The following is an 8,493-nucleotide window of genomic DNA, read 5'->3' as shown; positions in this document are numbered from 1 at the left end:
CCCATCAGATTTTTTGTTAGTTTTTTCGTTTTGCTCACACACGCACATATTATACACTTTATATACCTTTTTTTTTGCAAAAAAAGGTATTCAACTGAATACCTATGAATTGAAGTGGGCCCACCCCTGTCGCCGTCGAGCCCGAAAAGAAAGACTAGGGTTTTCACCAGAAGCCCTGGCATCATGAGGTGCTTCGGTGCATGAGTGTGGGCTTGGCCCTTGATGTATGGTTTTCGTCTGGTTTTCCACTAATTAACCGCTAATCTCTTTCGTCCTGTTAGGATTTAATTATTAGAGATAATCCTTGTTGTAAATAACAGCATGCACGGGATCCTCTCAAGGCAACCGCCGCCTTGTTCGTGGGGGAACCTCTCCAGGCAACCGTCGCATCCGCTCCTCGCATCCTCTCGAACAGGCGCATCTTCTCATAAGCGCCGGTTCCCCTTGTATAAATATGTAATCATCAATGGAATAAGATACTTCGATCAAATCATTCTTTCACACGTCCCACTCACAGCTTGTAGCTTGGCATCTGTATTTGGATGCGGTTGCGTTGGGTCCACGGTCGATGATTAGTGCCCCACAACGACTCGCGTGAACATGAACCGGCAAAATCCCACGACGACTCGTGTGAACTATGCAGTACGCATGGTTTGACACCGACACCTCATTTCTAAGCTTCCAAGCAAACACGGCGCAGAGGCGGAGCACAAATACCCCTCTGCCCGCGTCCACCGGGTAGCACAACGCACGAAAGCTCCACAAACCCAAAAATGGCGCCCCTTCTCCTCGTGCTGCTGCTGCTCGTCCACCGCGCTGCCGCCGCCGACGAGAGACAGCTTCTCATCCAGATCAAGCGCGCGTGGAGCGACCCGCCGGTGCTCGCGGCATGGAGCACTTCGGGCTCGGGGGACCACTGCGCCTGGCCCTACGTGACCTGCGACACATCGTCCGGCCGCGTCACGAGCCTCTCCCTCGCCAACATCAACATCCCCGCCCCGTTCCCGGATGCCATCGGTGGCCTCTACGGCCTCACCAGCCTCAACCTCTCAAACAACAACATCACCGGCGCCTTCCCGACCAGCGTGTACCGTTGCGCTTCGCTGCGGCACCTCGATCTGTCCCTTACCTACCTCGGCGGCGAGCTCCCCGTCAGCATCGGCCACGCGCTCGGGGAGAACCTTACCTCTCTGATGCTCAATGGCAACTACTTCACCGGTACCATCCCCACCTCCTTGTCCCGGTTACGGAACCTGCAGTCGCTGGCGCTGGACAACAACTATTTCGCCGGCACCATCCCTCCGCAGCTCGGCGACCTGACGAGCCTTCAGACATTGACGCTCGCGAATAATTCGTTCAGCGCGGCCGAGCTGCCGGCGTCGTTCAAGAACCTGACAAAGCTGAAATTCTTCTGGGCGACGAATTGCAACCTCACCGGCGACCTCCCGGGCTATGTCACGAAGATGCAGGACTTGGAGATGCGCGCTCGACCTCTCGGTCAACGCCTTCACCGGGAGTATACCTCCGGGCATCTGGAACCTCACCAAGTTGCGGAATCTGGCTATATATGCAAACAACCTCACGGGGGAGGTCGTCGATGATGGTCCTTTCGGCGCGGTGAATTTGGTGAAGATGGACCTGTCCGAGAATCACAGGCTTAGTGGGCCGATTCCGGAAGCCTTCGGTCACTTGCCAAAGCTTGAAAGGTTGAGCTTGTTCCTCAACCACTTCTCCGGTGAGATACCGGCAAGCATCAGCCGGCTGCCTTCTTTGGTGACTCTGCAATTGTTCGGCAATTGTCTCAACGGCACGCTCCCTCGGGATCTCGGCAAGAAGTCACCTGAGTTGGGTCTATGTTGAAGTTGACGACAACGAGATCACTGGCGCAATACCGGAGGGGCTTTGCACCAACGGCATGCTCCAGTCGCTCACCGCCAGGAACAACAGATTGAACGGCTCCATCCCGGAAGCCCTTGCCGGTTGCCCCACGCTTAACAACCTTATGCTCGACAACAACCAGCTCTCTGGCGAGATACCGGAGGGTTTGTGCGACAACGGCAAGTTGGAGTATCTCAGTGTTGGGCAAAACCGCTTGAACGGCTCCATCCCGGCAGATCTCGCAGGTTGCAGCACGCTCAAGCGACTGATACTTCGCGACAACAAGCTTACTGGGAAGGTGCCTTTTTTCTTCTAGACAGAATGGTTCATAGTGTGCTAAAAGGAGAAAAGCAATTCTCCCATGCATGGGAGGTCCCGTGCATGGCTCAACCGTTGGATATAGATGGAGATTTGGATGCATGCAGACCTAGTTGTATTTCATCCATTAATGAACCCACCCTCTCCCATGCAGCACCCTAGACCCATGCTTTTTCATGTGATTTCAAAGTTTGAAATTATTTTATCTTATGAACCGAAATCCCGATTTCACTTTCGTTTGCATATTTATGTTCCTGGTGACGAGGACTTTAAAAAACATCATTCTTTAATATATTTTTCATAATTTTTGAAACATGATAAAACCTTACGAAATATGGTGAAATTCCATGAAACATGGTGTAAAATTCTATGATATAGTCTGCGGAACTCATTTCATATCAATTTGTTTCTATTAAGAACATCGTATACAGTTTTGTAATTTGATGGGCTTTATATTCTATAGTTGCACCAAGTTACAAAATTATTTTAAAAAATTAAAATTATTTTAAAAAATAAAATTCTTTTAAAAATTATGGAAATATATCCATGATTGATCTTGTTTAAAAGATTTCCTTCTCAGGACCCCAAATATGCAAACAAACAAGAAATGAAAATTTTCATTCAAAAGCTAGATGGTATTAAAATTTCAGACTCTGACTTAAAATGCATGAGTAAATATGAGAAGGGGAACAATCAGGTAGGGTCATAGGGTGGAGGAACTACAAGTCATAGCCTCATAGGTAATACGGTGGGACACTAGCATGCACGGGAGATCCCGTGCATGGTAGAAAAACCATTCTCGTGGTAAAAGTGTATGTGAGAGACAAATTTATAGTTCTATAGTTTCCATATTATATGATCAAAATAACATGATTATGGAGCCACTGAAAAACGGGCAAGTCTTTTGCCTTGTTTCAAAAAACAAAATATGATATCACTTACCACTCGCCGGGAGGCAGGGGAACCTTGCAGTCCTGAAAGAATAATCCACTTTACTGTGTGATACACAGAGCGTCAAACCAGGAGTCTAATAATACTTGGTGGGTAGGTGGATACACACATTGCATCCAACCAACGGTTGGGTTTGCAATACTATGTTGCACGCCGCATTGCATCCACGATTGGGGCGTGCTTCATGGTCTGGATGAGAAGTCAGAAGCTGCCTCTACTCGTTGGCCGGGTGATGCTGGTGCACAAGCAGCAGGAGGATGGTGAGGCTGCCATTTCTCTGTCTGTGCATGCAACCACTGCCTTCATATATTGGCAGGTAGAAACGTAAAAGGCAATTCCAATAAGGCAATGATGGATTGAACAGCCAATAGAAGAAGTGAACAAGACGGCAACTGAAGAGAAACTGCTAGCAGAAGAAGAGAAGAATGCGATGGAAGTAAAATAATAATAATCTCCACTACTATTAAACAATCAAATAAGAACTTTCTTATCTCCATCTCCACTACTATTAAACAATAAAACAAAAACTTTCTTAGATGCACCCCGTAATTAGTCCCACAACATCGCACAAACCAATCAGCACCACACGATTAAGCCCACAAGTCTAAATCTAACCGCCATCATTGACTTAATATCTTTCTGATGTGCACTTAGCAATTTCCAATGACTGACCGTACTCCACCACGAGAGGAGTACTCGAACTACCAGTCCTACGCCCCTGCAATCCCGTATCCCCTACAATCATGGAAGGCAATCGTCCAGATCCTGAAATCACGCAAATGATTTCCTTCTATGCATCATATCCTGCCTCCTGCCACTTCTAAACTAAAACACACGCACAATAAGCCTCGTCGTGGATCATGTAAAAATTGCAGGCGCTACAATCAGGGGCCCCAGCTGCCGTCCTTGGGAGCGGCTCGCCGCGCGGCGCTCCTCCACTCGGCCGCCGCCTAACGCACACCAGCCCCTCCTTAAGCGCGGAGTCTGCGACTGCTAGGCCATGCGGGAGTGCAGGTGACGCGGCTCGAGGCGATCGGGATGCGGGATCCAGGTGTCAGCGGTGCATCTCGCCAGATCAGTGGATGGCGCTGGCGGCGACAGCGAGGCGACATGGAGGAGCTCGGGGAGGACGCCAGCGCTTCTGTCCGTGCTGGGAATACGCGGAGGCGACCAGATCTGGGGCGGCGGCGACGGTTGCAGACGACTTCGGTGGCGGCGTGATGCCTCCTGTACGGCTGCATCGGTGGTTAGAGAATGAATGAGGAGGAGAGAAAAGAAAAGAGGAGGGCGTGGTGGCGTGGCTCACCGTTTTGGTCGCCGGCGGCGGAGGAAGACCCGTGTTTTACCTTCGATAGATTGTGAGGCCCAAGAAGTTTCAATGAAAGGAGATAGCGTTCCTGCGCATCACCAGAACCATAAAGGTAAACATTCATTTATGCATTTCCTCATTATTCTGTTTCCTGGCAATTTTTTACATATTGTTACGAACCATTATAGAATTAGCTAATTAGTAGATCATGCCTTTACAGTTCGCTGGATATATAAGTTAACATATCCATTACAGTGGGGAGCACAAGCTTTTGATGCTGGTACTGGTCACTACTTTTTTTTCTTGCTCTTTTGGAGGTACTGTGAATAAATGATGATAATTAGGAGGTACAGATCATTGCTAGATCAGAATATTGGATGACATGCAAGCATCTTCCTTCATTTGTTTGTGTGCTCTACTGTGGGGGTAGTATTTTGCTGGCAGCCCATTTGGAATCGCTAATGGATCGTCTGTATCTATGTAACTAAATGGGCGTTCGTTTTTACTCGACATTTGTGTTCAGGACCATAAGATTAACAAACCATGGTGCTATTATTTTAAATTTAGGCCATGCCTCCTTCAGTCTGCAGTTCACATTGTTGTAGTATACGTAAACACTGTTTCTAAGTGCCAAGCTAGATAAATGTATCTATACCAACTTTGTTGTCGCACTATTTTGTTGCTTAGGGCATCTCCAGCCGTTCGCCCCCCCAGGGCGCCTAAATAGAGCGGCCTGGGGGTGTGCCGGCGCTAGTTCGGCCCCTGGGGGCGACCTAGCGCCAGGTCACGCCCCCACGCGCCGGCCCTAGGATGCAGGAAATTTAAACTTGGTCGCTCCCGCTCTCAAAAGACGCCGTAAATCCGGCGATCGGACGTAGTCTAGCGTTACAAAAAACAAAGCGCCGCCGCCGCAAGTTCGCGTGCGCAATGATTCACTCGACGGGGTCGGCTCCAGGCGTTGGCGGAGTCGGCGGTGTCGGAGCTGCTTCTTCTGGCGCCCCTTCGTCGGAACAGGAGCCGGCTCCTCCTCCTCCTCCTCCTCCTCGGGTTCCTGCGCATCCTCGCCATAGACGTAGCCGAGCTCGGCCTCCATGTCGCCGCTGAGATCCACTACCTCGTCCTGGGTGGCAAACCCGGGAGACGCGGCGGCCGCGGTCGATCCTGTCGCGATGATGTCGTCCATGTCGGCTCCCGTGTCGTCGGCGTCGCCGAGGTGCGAGAAGGGCAGCGGTCCACGGTAGAGATGGGGCGTCGGTGTGGACGCGTAGGCGGCGGGCGGCGAGTAGTTGTATGGAGGGTACTGCACGCCGACGAAGGCGGGCGAGGGCGTGGGTGTAGCGGGGTGACCATGAGGGAAGGTCACGTTTGGGTTGAACCCACCGTGCGCGTCGCCGTCGGCGTAGCCGGGCGACGGTGAACCCCATGGAGATCCGGCGCCTTGCTGTCCCCAGGGCGCGTACTGGGCGTGGCTGACGACGGGTGGATTCATCCCCGCCTGGTCGACCGATGAGGAAGACGCCGCCGCGCGTGCCGCGTTGTCGCGGGCCTTCTTGGCGATGGCCCTGTTCCGCCTGTCGGCGGTGACTGCTTCGCGCTGCTGAACTTCCACCCTCCACTCGGCGTTCGACAGGCCCAGTGGCTTCGATGGCGGCGCCCTCGGCTTCCTCTGCTTCGGCTGGACCACGGCGCCAGTCGCGTTTGCCACCGCGCGCGGCATGGCGTACTTCTTCGGCGGCATGGCGGCGACTGGAAGGCGAGTGGGAGGGGGTTTGGCGGGAGAAAGGGGGAGAATGGCGGGAGGAAGGCGAGCGAGCGGGGGAGATGCGAGGGAAAAGCGTCAAGAAATGGCGGGAAAAGGCCCTCGGGTCGCCTCCAGGACGGGCCCATGCGCCTTTTTCGCTTGTGCCGGCTCCCCAAGCGCCCCCTAGGGCGCCGGGTTCGGCCTGGGTCCGCCGACACCAGTTTTGGCCCGAGCCGGCGAAAAACGGGCTTCTGGGGGCGCGACTGGAGCATTTTTTTTGGCGCCGGCGCGGTAAAATCGCCCGGGAAGGGCCTGTTGGGGGCGCATGGAGATGCCCTTAGGGACAAAACAACAATGAAGCCCCATGCTTTTCTAACCCACTGACTGCTTCTGGCCTCGCCAAGGTGACGGGGGATGAATCATCCATGTTAGTGCTGTTAATTTTGACTTGCAACATCTAAGATAGATTCTGATATTAAAACTCCATTGCTCAAATTTTATCTTTTCTCCTAAGATGGTCAGAATCTGTGATGCTGAATTACACCCAATTTGTATTTTTTTCCCCTTATATAGGTGTGTCATCAAGGCTTAGATGTAGTAGAGATGATGCGAACGAGCTCCTTGATCCCTTACGAAGTTACATTTATATCTCACAGGTCTTGGCATTTGTTGGCCTTGCTCAACTGAAGTCTTCTCCGGCATTGTGTGTGTCTTAAACTCTTAACTGAGGTCCAACATTTGGTACGCTCACAGCTACTTCCCTTGCAGCTTTCATGTTGCATGCGATTAACCTGAAGATCTTCATGTACACTCTATGGCATGGTTTGCAAGAACTCATCTTGCAGTTTTATTTACACTAGAATACGCTATATATAAGCTTGTCACATTCAGATATTTTTTTTGTTAATGATGAGATATTTAACCATAGTCAATACATAAAGAAACATGTCTTTATTTTTCTCTTGAATCGTACTTGCAAGTTTGTCAAGTGTTTAGTGAAGCTTTCCTTCAAAATAATTCTAAATACTGCAGGAAGGAGAGTAAGACAGTGACAGTTCACTGGAATATGGATTTTGAGATGACATATATGTGTTTAGCTCTCTGTAATCACATATTACTTTCCTTGCTGATGCTATTGCTCAGGTGAAGGTATTGCTATCCATTTTTTTAGGTTGAATCTATGTTCCGAGCACTGGTCATCGGAATGGAGTTTCTGCGTTTTCTTTGTACCGGTGATCACGTGTTTGACCTAATGCTTGATCGCTAGCAGTTCTATTTAACTCCACTAATTAACTTCTATGTCAATATTTGCCTGCAACTTGGCAACAAATGGCAGAAATGACACAACTATGAGGACGCCATGTTATCCTCGCTGCTTTCTGTTTTGGTGATCACAGGTATGTGGATCACACTCCTTTGTATACGTCTTTCCCTGGGAAGTGAAGATTTATGTTTTTTAATGTCATCCAAGCTGCATTTTGGTTTTGTTTAGAGAATATTAGAACTGGACTATTTGTTTGGACAAAAACGACATGGGAGCTTCTTATCGCGCAGATAAAAACTATGTAGTAAAAATACAAAAACCCACAAGATCTAAGTTGTAACATGGAGTGTGTTCATGCATCAGTTTGCCTTAGTGCAGAGAATATGTGTAAAAATGCATGCTACCCACCTGGAAGGCGCATCTCATGAACAAAGCCGGCCGCCTCGCGCTCGTCAAGGCCATCCTCAGCGCAATCCCGATTCACCAGCTACTTGCTCTCACGCCCCCCAAGAAGACCATCCGGGCACTCGAGAAAATTCAGCGAGGCTTCTTGTGGGCTGGGCGCCCGGAGGCAAACGGAGGCCACTGCCATGTCAACTGGCAACGCGTCGCTAGGCCGCTCCCGCTTGGTGGCCTCGGCGTGCGCGACCTTGGCCGTACCAGCCTCGTGCTCCGCACCCGCTGGTTGTGGTTCAGCCGCACGGACAACACCAGAGCATGGGCCGGCCTCGACCTGCAGTTCACCTCCGATGAGCGTGCCTTCTTCTTCGCATCTACCACCATGCAACTCGGGAATGGCACGGAGGCCCTATTCTGGGAAGATCGATGGATTGGCGGGCGTTCTGTTTGCGAGATCGCGCCGCTCCTCTACGCCTGCATTTCCAAGCGCCGCCGCAAGCTCAGGACCGTTGCCGATGGACTCCAGGCCAACCAATGGGCACGGGACATACACGACACGATCGGCATACACGACCCTCTCCGACGAGCCAGACCGCCTCATCTGGAAGTGGAACACAAGCGGCGTCTACTCCG

The 8,493-nt window shown here is 50.9% G+C and overlaps 1 pseudogene; it reads left to right on the top strand.

The window, feature by feature from the left end:
* The first annotated feature begins 773 nt into the window (after positions 1 to 773).
* LOC119356906 lies at positions 774 to 2,194 on the top strand (annotated as a pseudogene).
* Positions 2,195 to 8,493: the final 6,299 nt, after the last annotated feature.

The sequence above is a fragment of the Triticum dicoccoides genome, chromosome 1A (genome assembly GCF_002162155.2).
Source record: "Triticum dicoccoides isolate Atlit2015 ecotype Zavitan chromosome 1A, WEW_v2.0, whole genome shotgun sequence".
NCBI lineage: Eukaryota > Viridiplantae > Streptophyta > Magnoliopsida > Poales > Poaceae > Triticum > Triticum dicoccoides.
The sequence above is the reverse complement of the archived record's forward strand: the minus strand, read 5'-3'. Positions and strand labels throughout refer to the sequence as shown.